The 20,935-nt window shown below is 38.4% G+C and overlaps 1 long non-coding RNA gene across 2 annotated transcripts; it reads left to right on the plus strand.

Moving 5' to 3' along the window:
- The first annotated feature begins 630 nt into the window (after positions 1-630).
- LOC136829903 (uncharacterized) lies at positions 631-19,251 on the plus strand. 2 transcript variants are annotated; one of them, XR_010850522.1, is made up of 5 exons: positions 631-793; positions 1,751-1,844; positions 6,449-6,587; positions 9,373-9,423; positions 17,658-19,251. It is a non-coding gene; the product is annotated as an uncharacterized lncRNA (long non-coding RNA). The 2 variants fall into 2 exon arrangements; XR_010850523.1 differs by lacking the exon at positions 9,373-9,423.
- The last annotated feature ends 1,684 nt before the right edge of the window (positions 19,252-20,935 follow it).

A 20,935-nucleotide genomic window follows, 5' to 3' on the forward strand; every position in this document is an offset into this window, starting at 1 on the left:
AACCTGTGATGATTTGAAGGTTTCCAGATTTTTCCATTCCAGAAATTTGTGTTTGTCATTTATGGAACTTTTGTGGGTTGCAGACTAGATGGGCAGAGATGATGGAGGCTGATTTGTGTCATCAGGCAATGTTTATGTCCTGTCCAATTAGTTTGGGAGGAGTAGAGTAGGTTGACACCTCTGGAAGAGTTGTATAGGGACATAATACTTCTTGGCATCAGAAAGTAGGTAGGATGTGGTACCTACATTGCATATTTTTCCCAAGTGGCTGTGTATGTGTAGAGATGAGATGTCAATGTAAGTAAAATGGGTCATGAAGCTGTTGCAGTTATGCAGTCTTGCAAAGTGGTGCAGTATTGGGTGATTTTATAAGCTCACTCTCAGAGAGATGGTCACACAGGATACAAGCCTAAGAAAGCCCATGTCCTCAAGGACGTACTGTCAGTCTTACCAGAGTAAATAGAAATCTTGTCTGTCATGCTAGAGATATCTAACACTCATTAAGGTAAAAGGTCTTCTATATGTTTTTTAATTCAAACTCAATAAAAAAATACAACCAGTAAAAAAATACAACTTTACCTTTGCTTTATAATGACAAGTACGTGTTATTCTGAATTCAACTTTATTTTGCAGATTGTATCAGTCATCGAGCATTACGACTGGTGAAGACTTTAGCTCCAGGAGCTGTGGTCCGTGAAGCAAAGGCATCTGTCCCCTTTGTGTGAATCTCACTGGTCTTCCTTTGTTCCAGAGCCCTGAAGGGGACACACACATACGTCAGGGACAGGATCAGGTGGGAAATCAGTGGTGTTCTGTAATAGTTCCCTTCCACAGCCATTTTAGGTTTGATTTCCATGACTTTGGAAGTGTTTGATGGGAAAATATAGTTATGTGTCTTTCTGCTCTCAATTTCTGTTTCAGTGCTGATTGACCTCATAGGTCAAAGTGCTTGGCCTTTGGCCTAAAGTCCATATTCCATTCCGTTCCATAATCTCCTTATGGTCATGGCTGCCCTGGATGTGACTTGATAAATGTTTAGTGTGGTCTGGAAGGTTGATCAGTCAAGCATTTTTTCCTTTATCATGCCAGGACAATTATCTTGTACAGTAGGGACATGACTATTCAGTAGAAGGTCTACCTGAGCCATACTTCTAATGAGGTTTGCCTGTTATTAACGTAATACACTTTTCTTTGTAATAGGTGCAATGATCAGTGCACCTCAGCTGTATTTACTCGTTGTGCAGATCCTTTTGGTGCGATAAAGACCTGAGTGTAGGCTAGGCTATACCACTGGAAGTACTTTAGTGTAGCTGCTGGTTTTCTTCCCCATTTATACCCTGTGATGATACATTTGATCAGCCATCAGTATTTGTTTAAGGCCAGAAGCCAAAAGATCATCATTATTATTATTATGGCTGTCTTATTGAAAACCATTTTTAAGTAATTTAATTTTTTAATAAATTTCAACATCAGACTTGGACTTAATGCCGAAAGGGACATGTAATGATTGAGAGCAGTGCTGCTGTTGCTGAAAGGACACTAAGGAACGGCCATTAACGCTACCTAAAGGATCCCGTGAAAGGCACACTGTCTTCTGTTCACCCTGAAGGATGAAGCTTATGCATGACTGTCTCAACATTCTTGACTGATATGAAATTCTTTGCTTCGGTTTTGTGGCTTTGAATGACTTGGAAAGTAAAGGTATCTTTCCCAGTGACTTCTGTTTATTTACTGATGTTTTTTCTTTCAGAGTTGAAGTTCTGAAGCGTCACTTTGCATCAGTCAACACGGACAACAACACTTCGGATTAATGCTGGCTATTAACTCACTGAGCTGAGGAGCAGGTAAGCCTTTCAGAGGGAAGCTTGTCTATCTCTGGTTATGCTTGTATGTGTAGTCTGTCAGTTGTCAACTTCTACATTTGATGTCTTCAGAACCACAGGGTTCATTTCAGCGAGACTTGGCATCACTCCTTAGGTCAAGGGTCAGAGTTTGTCCAAAAAAGGTGCCACGTCATTTAAGGGGAGATCGTTCAAAAATACTGACAACAACGTTAGGTCAGTTGGAAAAAAATTGTCTAAAATAATCTACGTAGGGGATTAGTGACAACACTGCACCTCATGCAGTGCACTGTAGGCATTACAAAAGGTTCTTTGCAGCACCCTCTCTGCCCTAAGCTGCAACCCCTTTCGTTCCTTTTACTGTACCTCCATTCATATTAGCCTTCTTCCATCTTACTTTCCCTGGGTCCTCTAACAATTGTTTCATGAGTAGCAAGCAGTTTCCCTTCTGTTACACCTTTAAACCCACCTTTGCTCTCAATTTTCCTTTCAGTGCAGAATGACCTCATAGGTCCATAAATCTTAGGTTCCCTAAAATTTCCAGACATGAAAAACTAACTTGACAGTTTCCAAAAGTAGTATATTGTAGATTCAGATGTTCAATCCATGGCTCCCAGGACTATGATAGAACCCCAGTAGGGGTCCAGGGTTCATTTGTAAAGTAGGAAGTGTGAGAGTCCTGTCTGTCCTAAGTCAGAAGTGTGATCAGTGATATATAATTTTCTGTATGAACTTACACTCATGCCATGATACTTATTGTGGTGTCAACAGGTAAGTTTCTATTGTTGCTCAAAAAGACAAATGTCAGAATGATGAGTTTGAAACTTTCCAAAATCGATCAAAGCACTGCAAAGGCCTGTGAGGTTGGATTTCTTCACAAGGAATTGTCATCAACCATGAGTGATGTTAGGGTTAATGTGCTGTCATCATCGTGTACTCACACATTTCCATTTAGGATAAATCTTGGTCCATGGCAAGGTAATGCTATGGCCTGTGGGCTTTGTCCTATTTTACAGTTCCAATTAATGGACTGTAAACCACGGCCATTTCCTAGGTTGTAGAGTTGGTCTGGAGTGTGCATTGTTCCTGAGCTAGGAACATTATGCAAGAAAATCATTCTGACAAAGTAAAGCCCTGCCCAGTCAACAAACGAAGAGTTGATACAGCATGACAGGAAGATGAATGAGGTGAGACAACTTTGAGATCAAAGAACTGAAGCAGGGAACAGTTCAGAAGTCGAAATCAGATACCATACATATACCATTTTGCCACAGGGACATCTTAAAAATGTGCATTGCTCCCTTAAATAGTTTTATCTACTGTGTGTGTCCATACAAAAAAGAGTAGCTTTATTGTAACTCAATTTCAGTTGATACATTTTTGCTGTAACATTTTATTGAGGCAGTCATATGTAGGGTGAGTATTTTAATGCTGAATCAGGTGCAAGTTCTAGTTTGGGTACATATACTATTGTTGGTTTCATATTCAGAAATGGGCTGAATACAGTGAGCATTATTATATTCCCAAGGTTTACACACATCAGGAACAAGTCCATGGCTTTGAAGATATTGTTCCTTTGAACATCACATTGTAATGTGCCATTTGTGCTTAACTGGAGATTTTGTTGAAGTTGTCCTGAATCCAGCTCTTCACTTTTGATTTGCCAATACAAGTACCATCCAACTTACAACCTGCCGACATACGACCACTCTGTACTTACAACTCCTTCTGGCAGTGGGGCTGGGCAGGCTGATGCATAAGAGTACCCGCCCTATAACACTTGACCACTGAGTTGCTTGGCAATGTACCATCTTGGGAGAGCTCTCTCATCACTCAGGCAGCATCACTGGGAGTTACCCTGGCCTATCAGTAGTATCATACAGTAATTATTGGCTGTACTGTAGACTCAATTGTAAACCGATTTACATTAAAATCAACTTCCGACATACTTGCAGGAAACTAACCCTGTTGTGACTTGATGCCTACCTGTACATAATATACATTACATAAATAAATAAAATATATCAGTAGAAGTACATTATGGTAAAAAAAATTGAAATGACTGTACATTAAATGGCTTCAATATGGGTTGGATAGCTTCTAGTACCTGTTCACCTCCTCCATATTGTAGGCTCCTTGCGCCTCTTATTATCTATTGGGACATCAGACTCCCAAGGTATGTTGCCAGCTTCATGATCAGGAACCAACTGCCTGTTGTAATTTTGCTCACTGTCCAAATCTGGACAAGACCCAGTGTTGCCCAACTTCACTGATTGAAACAAATGGCTTAGCAAATGTTATAGTGGCTAATTGATGAATAACTCAGTGACTGTCTGTATCCATGTAAATGTAAACAGCTGGGTTCCTATCATTTTGACTCCATTTTGACCAATTATTCTTCTCCCCAAACTTACAATCACTGGAAGTTTTATCCATTTGTTTTGCTTCCCACAACCACTTTTTCAGCTTGAGTGAGCTTAAAAGAAATTTCATGCTGGTATCATTTGCATTGTAAACTTGTGTTGTGTTCAAGTAAATGCCATTTGTGTGTGCTCATTTGGGGATGCCATTGTTACACTTGTAGGGCCATGAGGCCAGACAGCTGGTTCCTGTGACAAACTTCTGTTGAGTGGGAGATTAAGACAGACACTGTGTGTGTGTGTGTTTGTTAGGCAGATTTTCATTTTCAATTCTGTACTGAACCAAGTCAAAGTTGTAGGCTCATAGGCTCACCCTGAAAGATATGTCATGAAATGCAGTGTAAATAAAACAGTAGAATGAAAGAAATTGAACAGCTCAGTGTGAATTGAGCAAGAACCTTTATTACTGTGTGTAGTGTCACACAAGGCATGCTGCAGTAGATGTCTGTAGGATGATAGGACTGTCAAGCTGCTCCTGACATCTTCCTTGTCCAGTCTGAGAAAGCACTGAGCTCCTTTGAAAGCACAGCGTAAACCTGTTTGGAAGCTGTATGAGCGTAGCTGGGGAATATTGAGCTTTTTTGCATAACTGGATTCCTGTTCTCCTTTGAGTGTGATATAATGATGTGGAACTTTCAATTTGACTTGCTGGCTGGGTATGCAAAAGGAATTCCTCTGGTCAGTATTGCACTGGTACCTGGTATTAGCACAACAGTTTGTCTTGAGTCTTTCATCATTGTGATTAGTCCAGTATTCACTGATGCTGCAGATTTATTGCTACCTTGATTATAAGCCTTTTTTCTACGCAGGGGTAATGCCACCCAGCACACCATGTGGTGACTGTAACCATTACTTAGGTTCTCTGCGGCATCCCTTCAGTCCCTAGCTGTAACCCCTTTCATTCCTTTTGCTGTACCTCCTTTCATATTCTCTTTTTTCCATCTTACCTTCCTGAACCCTCTCCCGACAAGTGTCTCATAGTGCAAGTGGTAGGTTTTCCTCCTGTTACATCTTTAAAACCTTCTTTACTCTCAATTCCCCTTTCAGCACTGAATGATCTCATAGGTCCCAGTGCTTGGCCTTTGGCGTCAGTTTATTGTATTCCTGTCAGCCTTTTTGCATGCCACTTGTAACCCTTAAGAAAAAAAAAGCCAATCAATGGAAAGCGGAAGACATGCAAGTGCACACCAGGGTGTAAGGACAAAATTCCATAAAAATGTTCCCTACCTTCTGCAGGAAGTTGAAAGTGACCATTTGCAACCCCCTGTGGGGCCTCTTTTGCAAAACACTCGTAAATTTTACCAAGTTATACATGTTTTTTCTAATAATTTATTTTATTTTGTAAAAGTACAATTACAGCTCACACAATATCATAACTATGTTTCTTGTAAAATATTCACGTAAATTTACTGAGATTGGGAGATGCAGTAACTTTTTTGGAGGTACACAGGTTTTCTCTAATATTTCTCTGCACTTTTCTTTGCAAAATTACAATTATAACTGACATCATATCATATAACAGATAAGAATTAAAACCAACAGCAATCCCTGAGTATATTTATGAGCAAATAAATAAAAAGACATTTACTCTTCAAGTCAAGAACAATACTGATCTCCCCTGAGATGCCCATCACTTCACCTGAGCTGAATTCTATAGTTGCTCTTCATGTATGGGCCATTGACCACAACATTCATAATAAATAAAAAATAAAATAGGCCTTTGTTGTGGCATGTGTACTCCACTAAGAAGATCCTTTCAAATTACACAGAGACTGTAACTTGGATCATGACCTTTCATCGTGCTGTTTTAAGTGGTTCAAGCAGTACTCCAAGAAGACTTTTTTCCTCATATTCTGAGTGTTATATAACATAAAAAGTTACTGCTGTAGTTTTCTATCCACAAGTCCTTTCAAGGTCTTAGCAGAGCTGTCCCAATACATATCTGCTTTGCAATGGGAGGTAAAGATTAGCAAAAGGTGGGGTTGAAAGTGAGACAGGCAGGTCAGAAGAGAGCAAGGGGGAACAACTGATCCCTTAGGCCAGAGAGGACTGCAGCTGGTAAACCAGTGGGGAATTTTGCTTGTTTAGGATTCAAGCAACCTGAGTCTTAGTTTTAGCAATAGAGTTTACTCTCAGAATTATTAAAAATAAGCTAAATCATGTTATTAACCAAGGTATTTTTTCTAGCTTTCAGAATTGAGCAGGATGCATGCATGCAGTGTTGCTACTGAGTGCAAAATCTGGAACTTCTTAGCTAAAATGAAGAGGTAAATTCTAAATCAAGATTACCATGGAAGCTAGTCTGATCCCTGGATGCTTTAACATGGTAGGTGCTCTTTGTAGAGGCTTCACTCCTTGTGCAGCCTTTAAGTTTTGTGTGATTTTAAAACATTAGAGGAGCCCTGAAAGAGCTCCATATTCATGGCAACATGAAATGTTTGTATGTTCTCTGTGGGATATAATCATTTTGATGCATTTTGTACATGGTGAATTATCTAACTGAGATGTCCAAGTGTATTTATGAGTGTCCTCTTGTAGGCAAAGAGTACATCATGTACATTTGTAAAGATCTGCTCAGTTTGAAATGTCTGCATGACCTTCATCCAATCTCTTTTCTCATTTTGAATCATGATTTACAAACAGCTAAAATGTCCAGTCTGTATCTCCTGAATTCAGTCTCTGCCTGTTCTCTTCCAGTTTGATCTATAGTTCAGTTTTGTACAGTATTTTAAATTTATCCTTATCCTTAATCTTTATATATATATAGTCTTAGCACCCTTAGATGCTAGGGACTAGGGGCTGTTTTTAGATTTTGCCAATTTATGAACAGACAGGTTTACTGTAAAGGATAGCCAGTTCTGTCTAGCCTGCAGTTCTTAGCTTGTTAGGTCTAACTACCCTTGCTGTTGCGTATCTGCTTATATACAAGGTTATCCACCAAGCATGCAGAGTTTAAGCAAGGGAACACAGCATTCAAGGACCTCCACCTATTCTGCTGCTAATGATTTCTCTTATTATACTGAGCAAGGCCACAGTGTTTTATTGTGGATCTAACCTTTACACAAAGAGCCGTCAGCTTACAAGACGGCTCATCCTGAGCTCCGGAACCTAATTCAGGTAGTATCAGGTGGAGCAGGAATGCAAGCCCTTAATGTATTTCCATACCCCAGTTATCTAGTTGTGGTGCTGAGGAATGTTAGAGTTCCAGAGCACTACATATTGATAGTTATCACCAACTTGTCTGCTATGCTAAAGGAAAATGAGAAGCCCCTAACAGAAAGTTGACAGACTTTTTAGATCTTCAAAGTTTCTTAATGAGCATCAAGAGGAAATTTAATGATCAAGTTGAAATAGATTTGCAGTTCTAGGAACCATATCTGAGGAGGAGCACAATCAGTGAGGTCTGGTTTAACTTGATGAATGTGTATCAGTGTTCTGGGAAAAAAGCACACTGGGAAATGGGGTAACAGTAAGGAACAGCTAAAAGCAGAAGGTCATGGATAAAATGTCAGGAGGAGATGGAGAATGGAAAAAGAATGATTACAAACTCAAGTTGAAGTAAAGTTGAACAGATTGCAAAAGGCATTGGAGAGAATACCTAAGGAAACATAGGCTGATACGGAAGACGAAGCATGTATTTAGGGAGGGGCACATGGCTTGGGTGACCTCAGAATTACAGCTATCCATGGGTGAAAAATAAAGGGACAATTCAAGGCCAAAGGAAGGATGTGATGGCATAAAAAGGAGAAGAAAGAAACTGGTGCAGTTCAGAATATTTTTGAGCAATATGCAGAGGAGGAATAATGATATACAGGAACTGAAGAAAACCTGAATTTTCTATTAAATGAAATGAGTTTCTGAAGAGGGTTACACCAGGTCATGATGGAATCACTGTAGAGTTGATCTGAGTTCAGAGTGAAGCAACACCACTTGACAGCTGCGTGGATATTGTCTATAGTATGCTTTCCTAACAAATGGTACTCTCAAAGAACCTGTATGTACCAGAATTAAATGTCTGGGCCTTCACCTTGATTCTTGATAGGAATTACCAGCAGTCATTTGATAGCTGCATCATTCCTAGCACTGTAGCACTGTACACTGTAATGTGAAGGTACACTTGAAAGATTGCTGAGGCATTGTAACACTTGAACTATTGGATCACAATTACTGATGATAAAATATTTCCCTTCAGTGTTGATTGATATAGCTGGATGGGGAATTTGGTCAGCCAAAGGTGTCTGGATGGGGGATATCTTACTGTTAGTAAGATGTATAAGATATGATTTTCAAGACGTATTTATAAAGAATATTGGGTGATAAACAGGCGAGCTAAAATTCAAAAGTTCATGGCTAAAATAACATCTGAATCTTAAGAATATGTGGACAAAGTTTTGGAAATACCTTTAAACATATGTGATCAGTATTGAAGAAACCTCATTTTATTTCAGATTAAAAACTGAACTACAGTTTTAACACATTCAAAATCCCTCTGACGTGAAGTTCATCTGGCTGAAGCTTGAGGTCAGTCTTCTTGGAAATTGTGGCCTCTTCTTTTATATGCTAAAGGTTTTCCCCCTGTAGTGAGACTAGTGCCATGGTGCACTGTAGGCATTACTTGATAGGGTTCTTTGCATCAACCCTTCCATGGCCCCTGCCTGCAGTCCCAGTCATTCCTTTTACTGTAATTCCTTCTTGCCTTCTTTCTCCATCTTTCTTTTTGCACCCCCTCCCAATAATTGTTTTAAGCTGGTGCAGCTGCAAAAGGTTCTCCTATTCTAAGCTGCACCTTTTCAAACCTTTTCACTCAGCTTCCTTCCAGTGCTGAATGACCTCATAGGTCCCAGTGGTTAGTCTTTGCATAAATGTTCAACTCAAACTCTTATTATTTAATCATTAGTGTTGCAGCAGATTAAAATGAAATTTTATAGATATATATAAACACTGATATGAATAACAGTGACCAGATCCTCCTGTGTGCCCCTCTTAGTAATGAAGACTTGTGTACAGGATGCTTGAGGCCTGGTTGGAGCTAATTCTGTCCTCATTTGGAAACCTCGTAAGCAAAAAGAACGCAGTTTTCCATGATACTGACTCTCTTCTAACCTTTCCAGGTCATCTACAGCTTTCAAGTTCTGAAGGAAGTGCGAAACATTTTAACAAAGGCAAGAAGGAACGAATTTTGAAATAAGGTTTGTGGGGAAATATAGTATTTGTGTGTGATATAAAAACTGTTAAGGAATTTAAAACTACAGACGAGGTTATTATTACAGCACACAATTGGATTTTACCATGTGCGCTGTTTCTAGCAGCACACCTTCCGCATGACCCCCGGTGCTACTTCTGCATCTAGTTTCCGTTCCTTTCAGGATCTTGGGATCGTGCTCATTGTTCCTATGATTATGGGCAATTTCCACTGTCATATCTCATATCATTGTTTCTATTTTTGGGTCTTGATAGCACTTAACAATTTTTTCTCTTATCTATTCTGATGTCTCATAGTACTGTGGCATCAGTGAGTGACACTTTCTTCTTGATTTTGTCAATCAGCATCAAGTCTGGGCTATTGGCACGTATCACCCTATCTGTTCTGATACCACAGTCCCAGAGGATCTTTGCCCTATCGTTTTCTATCACTTCCTCAGGTTGGTGTTCGTACCACTTATTACTGCAAGCTACCTGGTGTTTCTTGCACAGGTTCCAGTGATGGGCTTTTGCTACTGAGTAATGTATCTTTTTGTAATGGTTCTGTGCAAGCACTGGACATTCGCTTGCTGTGTGGTTTATGGTCTCGTCTTTCATATTGCACTTCCTGCAGATGGGTGAGATGTTATTTTCATCTGTTGTTCTTGGACACATGGCGGTTCTTAGGCCTGATCTTGTGCTGCTGCTACCATTCCTTCTGTTTTCTTGAGTTCCCCTCTGTAGCTGTTGCCATGTTTTGTGGCTGGCCAGTTCTTTAATCTGTCTCATGTACTGTCCATGTATTGGTTTGCTGTGCCATTTCTCTGTTCTGTTTTTCATACTCCTGTGTCTGTATATTTCTGGGTCTTCGTATACCTTTATCAGTCCTTCTCATGCACTCCTTAGCCACTCATCTTCACTGATTTTCAAGTATTGCCCCAGTGCTCTGCTCTCGATGCTGACGCAGTCCTCTATGCATAGGAGCCCTCTCCCTCCTTCCTTTTGTGTTATGTAGTGTGTATGTATTTGCTCTTGGGTGTAGTGCTTTGTGTATTGTCATATTTCCTAGTTTTGTGGTCTATGCCAGGAGTTCAGCCTCTGTCCACTCCATCACTCTTGCGCTGTATCTGATTACTGGTACTCTGCCCATGTGTTTATGGCTTTCGCCATGCTTCCGGCGTTGAGTTTTAACTTGAGTATATCACCTTCAGCCTCTGCATGGCTCTTTCCTGATCATTCGAGTATACTTCATCTCTTGCGCTTTTTATCCTGCTATTATTCCCAGGTCACATCTATGTGTTTGATGCTATTCTCGGGTAGCTTATTGCTATATCCCATCTGTACTTGGTGGAATAATCAGAGATAATACCGATGTCCTTAAACCTTCTTTATTTGTCTTCAACCGAAGCTACAGTAATCCTGTTAATCCAATAGCTATATACAGACTAGTGAGATAAGTATTTATGTAGCCAGAGGTAAATGTTAACTGCTCTTTGGTAAGTGATCACCAACCCAATATAACATATTTATAAAACTGCTGTACTTAAACAAGCACTGTTATATTACTAACAACAATAGTTATACTCTCTTGTTCTATCATAAATAAATATGAATGTAAGGTATATCATTTATGCCTTCAGGCCTTGTCACTTGCCTTTTTGTATGTTGACTGAGGCGCATTTTCTATTCCAAACTCCATCCTGATGTCCCCAGATACAATCCTTACAGTCTGGATTAGGGTATCTGTTTCCTTGATGCTCTTACCATACAGCTTGATGTCATCCATGAACATCAGATGGTTAATTCTGTTGCTTCCTTTCTTGAGATGGTACCAGCATCCATCTTCTGCAAATACTTTGTCATGGGAATCATGGCTACTATGAAGAGTTGTAGGGACAGTGAGTCACTCTTGGAAAGATTCCCTCTCCTGATGTTAACCTCAGTTAGTCTTATCCCCGAGCTTGTAAGCACTGTATTCCAGTTGTGCATTGTATTTTTTAGGAAGCTGATGGTGTTTTCCTCTGCCCCATGTATTTTCAGGCAGCCACATGTGCGGTATCATGTTGAAGATTCTTGTAGTCAATCCACGTTGTGCTTAGATTGGTTCTCCCTTCCTCTTACTATTCTTTATTACCATCTTATCTATCAGGCTGGTCTGTGCCCCTACACTTCCTTCTGCAGTCTTTCTGTTGCGGGGAGATGGTGTTTATATTCTCTAGGTAGTTGTACAGCCTTTCACTGATGATACCTGTAAGGAACGTCCACGTTTTTGGTAGGCAGGTGATGGGCCTGTGGTTACTTGCTATATTTCCTGTGTTCTTGTCTTTCTGTACTAAGGATGTTCTCCCTGTGGTCATCCATTTGGGTGCATAGTGGTTTGTGATACAATGCTGGAGTTGTACTGCTATGCATGGTGTAGGACCTTTGGAAGTTTTTGAGCCGTATCCATGGACTCATTGGGACCTGGGGCTTCTAGTTGGGCATTTTCTTCAGTTGGTGTCTTGACTGCTGTGTCTGTCATGGTGTTTGTGAATCTTTGTTTTGTTCTCCCATTTCTTCTGCCTTGACTTCCTGAGCCATGTTGCATGTTTGTTGTGTGATACCAGATTGTCAGATGTTTTCCCAGTCACTTACAGTCACACTTAAAAGGTTGTCATCCCCTTAGCTGGTTGTAGTGTATAGTCTTTTGTGGTTGGTTCCGAAGAGTTTGTTCTGTTGGTATCCTTTATTCCTGTTCATGTACTGTTGGGTCTTATGTTTTGGATTTAACCCTCTGTTTTATATCTCCTGTTTTGTTGTTCAGTCCTTCTCCTGTTCTTTGTATTTCTTGTTCAGCCTCTTTTCTGCCTCCTCTCTCACTTTTACTCAAGTCAGATCGATCTCATCACCATGATTTGTTTTTTGAGGTGCCTTTTCCAAGGGAGTTTCTGTTGGGTTGGTTGCGATGGTGGTGTTAGTGTTTGTGTCCCATGAGTTCTACTACTAGTCTTGCTCCTGCATATTCTGTTTGTTTCTGTGATACAGTCGACCCCCAGTATTCGTGGGGGATGTGAACCACAACTTTTTTTTTTAATCACAACTGATGGCTGGCCTTTCCTGTTTATCCGCTGCGGTAGCTACAGCTCTTCATTGTCTTCATTTTTACTAGGAAGTAGTTATTGATTCAATCTCAGTTGTTGCAAAAGAAAATCAGCATCATTAAAAATTCAACAAGCAAATGGGAGCTGATGTTTACTTCTCGAGAAATAATTTGAAAATCGTGTAATTTGTGAGTCATTGCAAATCTAATGAATTAAAAGATAAAAGTAGATGAAAGTACAGAAAATTCTTAGAGAATAGAGAGATTGTTTGACACAGATGGGAAACCCAGGCTTGTACTAATCTATTGTAAAAGAAAATTATGTCAAATATTTGCTATTAAGGAAAGGAAAAGGCCAGTTCAGTATGTGAGAAGATTTTGCTATGTATATAATTTTTTGAGGAGAGAAATTTTGTAAGAAGTACAGAGACCAATTTGTTCAGTTTTGTTATCATTGAAAATTATGGGTCTAAAAATGCAGTTCATATTTTGCGTCAAAAATCCTTAATATGTTGGAATGACAAAAATCTCGTCGTCTCGGTTACAGTAAGCCATATGCATTTCATTCCTGAATTATTGTTATTTTACTTGATTCGTTTTGACTATAATCAAGTTTGTGGTTTTCTAAACTCATGAAAACAGCCTACCATTATGGCATGCCTACCATGAACCCAGATGTAAATACATGTTAAAGTTTGCAATTTTTGTGAGTCAGTTTTCTAGACTAAATTGAAGCTTGTCCCAGAACTATTTGGCTAGATCCTGAATTATTTATCAAGTTCCTGGAATTATTTTATCAAGTTCCTGAATTGATTATCTGGGGTCATGAGTTATTCATCTAGTTTCTGAATTATTTGCCCAGTTTGTGCATCTCTGCATGACAGATATTGATGAAACTGAAAGAGAAAATCGACTTTTTTGCCAATTTTATGAATATCATGGCAGTACATTCGTGAATCATTTCAGTAGAAGGCAGATTCTTGCTGTAGATTCTACAGTAACTGTTTGGGTATCAGTGCAGTCATTGTACATTTCATTATATGGTATAATGTTCACAGTAGCTTCCTTGTGAGATGCATGGCACAGTTCCCCCAGCCTAGGCATTAATACATTGTATAATGTCATCAGCTTTGCACAGGTCATATAATGTATGCATCTCAGGGTGGTATTTTTTTGGCATACGATATGCCTAGCCTGGCTCAAAAGTAGACTCATTTTGCTTATCATTATTGTATTGTGTACTTCATCTTACTTCAAGCTCTGTACTGCTTATTATAGAATTATTAAGGGTGAATACATTTTGCTTTCTGAATTCCCAGAAAGTATCACTAACATTCAGACATAATTTTTGAAATTCCTTGATTGAAAAAGGAAGCATTTGACTGGGAAAGGGTGGCCAGTTTATCCCTCATTTCTTCAAATTCAAATTCATTTATATTATGGTGGAAGAGTACAACATGTGTTCTGGCTCTTAATATTCCAGGTATGGTTTAGTAGGTGAACTTCACCTAATGGATGCTTGGGACATCTACAGTAGCCTTTGAAAAGCAACAAACCTGCTCTTGAACTTCTTTTCGCTTCTGCCAACAGTAATTGTCTTTTTTGTGTCTAAACGCTAAATTGTACCCTACGTATATTCCATTACTGTATAAGATTTATCTAGCAGTTTTATCTTTCCTAATGGCAACTCAGCTAAAATCAGTCATGATAATTTAGCTGATATGTGCAGTTGTCCTATGATCAATTCCCATTATGTTGAGGGATTACTGCATTGTACTGTATTACAGCAGTGGCTTTTGTATTTAGTTGAAAATGTCAGGTTTTTGTATAACTGCATATATGGCATTTTGTTCAACGGAATTTATTTGTTATCTTGTGAAGTGTTTCAGACGAAAACCAAACTTTTTACTGTACGTCGCTTCCATATTGCTGGTCTAGCTCTGAAGGTCTTGCTATTCTGACATTTTCATTTGACTTTTACATTCAGGTATCTGATTGGTTTCTTTGTGCAGTTAATTTATTTTCGTAAGGTGTTCAGCGTTAGCTTTTTTGGCAGAAGCTGCTGAACAGCAGCACCAATATGCAGCAAATGTGCCTCGCTGTCGAACTTCTCAGTTCCAGAGGTCCTTCATTCCTCACACCGTTGGACTGTGGATTTTGTGCAATAGGAACCTTAAAAGTTCAAGCGAAGATGCGACACACACACCCTAATGGTAATTCCTTTGTATTTCACCTTTACTTACATTTTTCTCCTTAGTTTTTAATTCGTTCATTTATTTTGTATTATCTGAAAACTGATCTCTCTCCCATTACTGTTTAGTGCTGCTTTCAAATGAACCCCACATCCTGTGGATCTGTTCCATATTAATAGGGTTCATCATCTGAATAATAATAATAATTATAACAACAAAAAGTCTTTTTTTTTTTTTTTTTTTTTTTTTTTTTTGTAATAAACCTGACATGCTGCAGAGGCAAAGGTACTGTTTTCTTTAGCGATACCTGTGATCAAACGTTTGCAAGAAGTGCCACCATGACTTGGAATGATTGGTATGAGGGTTCCACTCCACACTTTCCTAGTAGAATATTTCCCAGGAATATTGTAAACAGGGGAGTGATTCAAGTGGAAAAAGACAGTGAACAGGACTTTGAGACCTGGCAGAAGACAGCACTGATGACAAAAATCAGCCCTCTTTGCTTGCCTGTCCTTAACCAGCCAAAATTGAGGAGGACTTCTAGGCCGAGGTATGCCAGTGGCATTGGCTTTCATCGATGGAATCTCACCACGCCTTGAAGAATGTGGAAGGCTCGTTTTGGGAAGTACTTACCCAAGGACTCACAGAAACGTTTGGTTTCATGAGACTTTGGACTTTTATCCTTGGCTGCTCTAGTCAAGCACGTCTTTTGCTCCGGTTGTAGAACCCGGTTCTTTGGGAGATGTCAGTCAACTTCAACTGTGTTCCATCCCAATGGCATAAGTAAAAGGAGCTATATACAGAAGCACCTCAGTTTCACAGACACTTTGGGGGTCTGGCTTTCTGACGAGTAGCAAAGTCCTTATATTAAAGCCTGCACTGGAATACTGTGTAGTTTTGATAAGTAAGGAAGTTTGTTTAAGTAACGAAGAAGACCCCATATCACAGCCTCCACTTTAATACTTTCTGGATATCTTACACTAACTTAAATCAATCAAAACAGGTCACCCTAAGTAGATACCTGCAGTTTTGTATCGTGTTGAGACTACCACATACCACCATGACAGTAATCTATAGTAGATGATCTACAGACCACTATAATGATCTACAGATTGTTGAGCATTGCTAGTGAAGTTCTTGGAAGTTTGTAGTCTCTTCTAAAAAGGAAATCATTATCACTTTGGAGTACAGTAAGAGTTTTGTTTCTGGACGCTCTAGTTATCGTGTTCAAAAGTCTCTTGTTCCTTCAAACTGAAAGTAGCATTTGTTCTTTGTTCCTGAATGTGTGCCCTAACCTTCAGATCTCAAATTCTCTGCATAACGCAGGAATCAAGTAACAAAACAGTATCAGGTTTGTTTTTGTGAAACCTTGGATTATCGTAAACTCACTTTTGTGTTTCATGTTTGACCAACCATTTTTTTATGTTCTCCTGTAGACTTTTTATATATATGTTGCTGCTTAATTGTATACAAGAGGGACAGATTTAATTGTTAAATACAACAATGTCAAGTTGAAATCTCTGTACATTAAAGCAAAGCTTAATTTGGCCACCTGAAAACCAATTTATAGAATTGCAGGCCATTTCAAAATGGACTCAAATCTTTAAAAATCGCCTGTAACTTAATATTGTTAAAAGAGAACTTAAGTAACATTTGTAAATGAGTAAACTGCTTTTGTAAAATTCTTGACATAAGTTTGGACATGAAGATCCTCTCTGCCAGGGGAAACTTTGAGTGTTCTGGAGTGCAAGCTACCTCTTCAAGAAATCTTTCACTGATGAGCTCAGATAAAGTAAGAGCAGTTAAGAATGATTGTTTGATTAACGAGCAAATGGTTTTTATATTTATAAGATTGGTGGTCATCAGATACAACAATAATGATTCACTAGACAACGATTTTAATGTCTTCGTAATATTCTTACAGTTTCAGATATTTTTAGGCGACTGATTGTTTAATTTTTATAAGTCACAAGAGTCCAATTAATTTGTAAGTGGTATCAATAGATGCATTGAGGGAACACAGAGAAAGAAGGAAAGTTCTAGCTTACTGTTTCAGAACACAAAGACAATTTTTTCATTCACAACGACGAATTTATATTTCCTGACAGAATCCTGGTTTTGGTATGATTCTCAAGCTGAGTAATTGTACTTCATTTATTTACTTTCATAGAAAGTATTTTTGTAAAAGCAATATGATGTAACTTCCATTTGCTCCATGAGAAAGTGTAACAGATTTCTTTCCAATGACTCCGTATGTTTTGCAATTTGTGTTTTGCCTTAAACAGCAGGAAAATCAGTTACCATTTTCTTTAAACAGACAGATTTGCTTGGCACAGAAATAATTTTGAAATCTGTTGTGTATTTTAAAAATGATTAAAAATTGGTAGATTTTTCTTTTCTCAGCTAAATTCAACCTATCGTTCTAGCTTATAATTTTTGAGTTTTGTCTTCAAGGATGTTATGATATGCATAATTATTTGGGTTTCAAAAATGTTTTGTTTTCAAAGATATTAAGATAAAAGTACAATTATTTGAATTCGTGCGTGTTTGGTTTTTCAAAGATATCAAGATAAAGTACATTTGGCTTAAAAATGTTTTGGTTTTTCAAAGATATTAAGATAAAGTACAGTCATTCGGCTTCAAAAGGACACCAGACCCAGCGTTCTACCACGATACGTAGATTCATAGAGAGTGATGTAAGAAAATGATCTCGAAGCTCACGAGCGATGAGCCAGAACAGCATGTTTTACCTCAGACTAGAGCCCACAGGATTGAGCAATAGTAATATAACCGAGTGTGAAGCAGGTTTATCGAAAGGGTACAGAGTTCGGCATGGCCCCAAACTTACGTCAGAATGAAATTCATATCAAAATCTCTTGGCATATTTTAATGTAAAGTTGAAAGTTCTAAATTTTAAAATTCTAAAATTGAAGTTCTCTTCCAGATGTGGTTTGTTAACCTGAAAGAATAAAGGCTTGTGCCCACACTCCAAGGGGGCTGGCTTTGTGGAACTGCTCCGTCACTCTGCTGTTCTGCTGTGCCACCAGAGTCTGCGTAGGAGTCACATGCTGTTTTTCTCTCTGAACTGGAATGGCGTTAAGATATGGCATTTAATGGCTGTTTGTTTACTGAGAGCATTTCTTCACTATGACATCATCCAGTGAGTTAATGTTTGCTATGTGTGTCCTAAACAGCTTGAGAATTTTGTCTAGAAATTATTATAGCTTGAGACTATGTTACTGACATTTTTTCTTACTGATAGAGTTTATTTTATTACTTTTCTGAAGGGTTTATCAGTCTTTTTACTTGTGTGACCTTGAATGCAAGATATGTAGCTGGTTAACATAAAGCATACTTAAATGGAAATGCCTAGGCTGTAAATAATTTTCTTTGTACAGATGCAACAAATGACATAAACTTGAGGTTATTTATCAGGTCAATCACATGCATCAATGCTGCATTGCCTAATTCTTGGGTGACGAGGACTCAAAAGTGTTCATATTCAGGACAGATTAAAGAAATAGATCTGCTTGAAAGTCAGAGAAATACTTTAATACTTTTCTTTATAATCAGAACATTTGATCTTGAGTAAAAGGGAAAGGTTTGCATGATGCCAAAAGTTTTATGCAAGATGCTGTATGTTTCTATGTTGGTGAGTTTGGCATTTCTACAGCCGTATTTGTTCTGCTTGTCTGAGTAAAACCCCTTTCAGTGTGGAAGAGTTTTGGCTGATTAAATCGCTTTTTGAATATTCTGTCATCATCAACGGGACTTAGAGTCTTGGAATCTATTCTGTGGAAGTTAGGATATGTGGCAAAACTGAATGACCTTTTTAAAATTAAAAGGACATATTTCGGCTCTCTGGTAAGGTTACCAAAGAACTCTTCTTGCAGTGTACTTGGAGACGTCTCATCAGTCATAATGTGAGAGAGTCAGTTAGTTAGTTATTAATGATTTGTTTAACCAGACCTCTGAACTCTATTAGGGTTCTTCTTCGGGCAGGAAAAGAGATGAGTCACGAAACGCTTTTACAAAGATGGTTCTTTTTGACCACTGAATGAGTTTTAAAGTCACTAAGTTCCTTTGGTCATCATCAGAGGCAATTTTGCTTTCTCGTTAGTGAACTTTGAGAAAAAGAGAGAGAGAGAGTTTAGTTATGAGTGAGACTCGAGATCTTCCTCTGGAGACCTTTTTGTGTCAGAGATTTTATGGGATGCTTTGGAAACACCTGAAATTCAGCCAAGTACAAACTTGACTCTAATCTCTTTTCCTGCCCGAGAAGAACCCTAGGCAAAGTCTGTCAGTAGCAGAGTTTCTATTCAAGTTATAATAATCCTCTAGATATTTATCAAGCTTTTTTTTTAAGAGGTTATTTCAGTGAAAGTTAACCAAACGGACGACATTTTGAAAGCGTCCAGGAAGCAGACAGTTGTCAAATACCTACCATATAGACCCTCTATATATGTAGGCCTACTACACAGGCCTCCAGTCCTCCCATAGGGCCAGCCCCCATTTTGGGGGAGGACACTAAATATAATTTGAATTTTTATTTATTAATAATGTGATTGTATTGATTTCTCTGTTGGTAAATAAAAGTGTGTTTGTCATCATTTGTTTTTATTGGTTATAGTCTCCTTAAATGTACAAGGCACCAGCATGTTATAAATATACCATCAATCATATATAGAGCTAGGCTCCCTGTACTGCATATTATGTAATATACGCCTCTGAGACTTCAGTATTTAACTACAAAACCGTGCATATCAAAATGAAAGTTCTCTCGCACACTACTAAACTGAAAATATCGTCTCTCGCACACTGCTAAATTGACAGTATTTCTCTCGCACTCTCCTAAATTGCTAAAATTTTCTCTCGCACACTCCTAAATTGCTCAAAGTTTCTCTCACACACTCGTAAATTGCTCAAAGTTTCTCTCTCTTGCACACTCCTAAATTGCTAAAAGTTTCTCTCGCACACTACTAAAATGACAAAATTTTCTCTTGCACACAACTAAAGTGACAACTATTTTCTCTCGCACACTAATAAACTGGCAATATTTTCTCTCGCACACTAATAAATTGACAAAAGTTTGCACACAACTAAAGTGATAACATTTCTCAAAGACAACTAAAATTACTATTTTCTTGCACACTTAATTTGACTGCTTTCTCTCGCACACTACCGAATTGAAAATATTTTCTCTTGCAGTCGCCCTGAATTGCTGGAGGTTTTTCTCTCGCACTTCTAAATTCAATATTTTCTCTCGCACACAACTAAAGTAAAATTTCTCTCGCACAAACTGACAATATTTTCTCTCGCACACAACTAAAGTAACATTTCTCTCGCACAAACTGACAATATTTTCTCTCGCACACAACTAAATTGACAATTTTTTCTCTCGCACACAACTAAAGTAACATTTCTCTCGTACACCACTAAACTGACAATATTTTCTCTCGCACACAACTAAATTGACAATATTTTCTCTCGCACACAACTAAATTGACAAATTTTCTCTCGCACACAACTAAATTGATTAATGCGCCAAGACACCATACTAAATTGATTACGGTGACACCACTAAACTGACAAAGCTACTCTTGCACACTACTAAATTGACATTTTCTCTTGCACACTTAATTTTTGCACACTACTGAATTAGCAAATATTTTCTCTTGCATTCTAAAGAAAATATATTGTCAAATTTAGCAGTGTGCGAGAGAAAATATTGCCAATTTATTAGTGTGCGTGAGAAACTTGTCTTAATTTAGTAGTGTGCGAGAGAAAATATTGCCAATTTAGTAGTGTGCGAGAGAAACTTGTATCAATTCAGTAGTGTGCGAGAGCAAGTATTGTCAATTCATTAGTGTGCGAGATATAATTTTGTCAATTTAGTAGTGTGCGAGAGAAAATTTAATACATTTATTGAGTGTGCGAGAGACTTCTGATAAGTTTCTGCAGTGTGCGAGAGATAATTAATCAATTCAGTAGTGTGCGAGAGTGAGTTTAATAGGTTTCTGCCTGAGACACAGCACAGCAGAGAACCTGAGCAGTGAAGTTTATGGCGTTGCGGACTTGAAGGTCGTCATCTGGGACCTGTAAAGAGTCCAGATATAAATCACAGCGTACAGAGTTATGGTGAAACTAAGGTCAATGAGGCCTATTTCAATGCATCAGTCGGCCTATAAAGGACCCATTTCATACAGATGGAGATTTCCTGTA

Source organism: Macrobrachium rosenbergii, chromosome 45, assembly GCF_040412425.1.
Source record: "Macrobrachium rosenbergii isolate ZJJX-2024 chromosome 45, ASM4041242v1, whole genome shotgun sequence".
NCBI classification, from domain to species: domain Eukaryota; kingdom Metazoa; phylum Arthropoda; class Malacostraca; order Decapoda; family Palaemonidae; genus Macrobrachium; species Macrobrachium rosenbergii.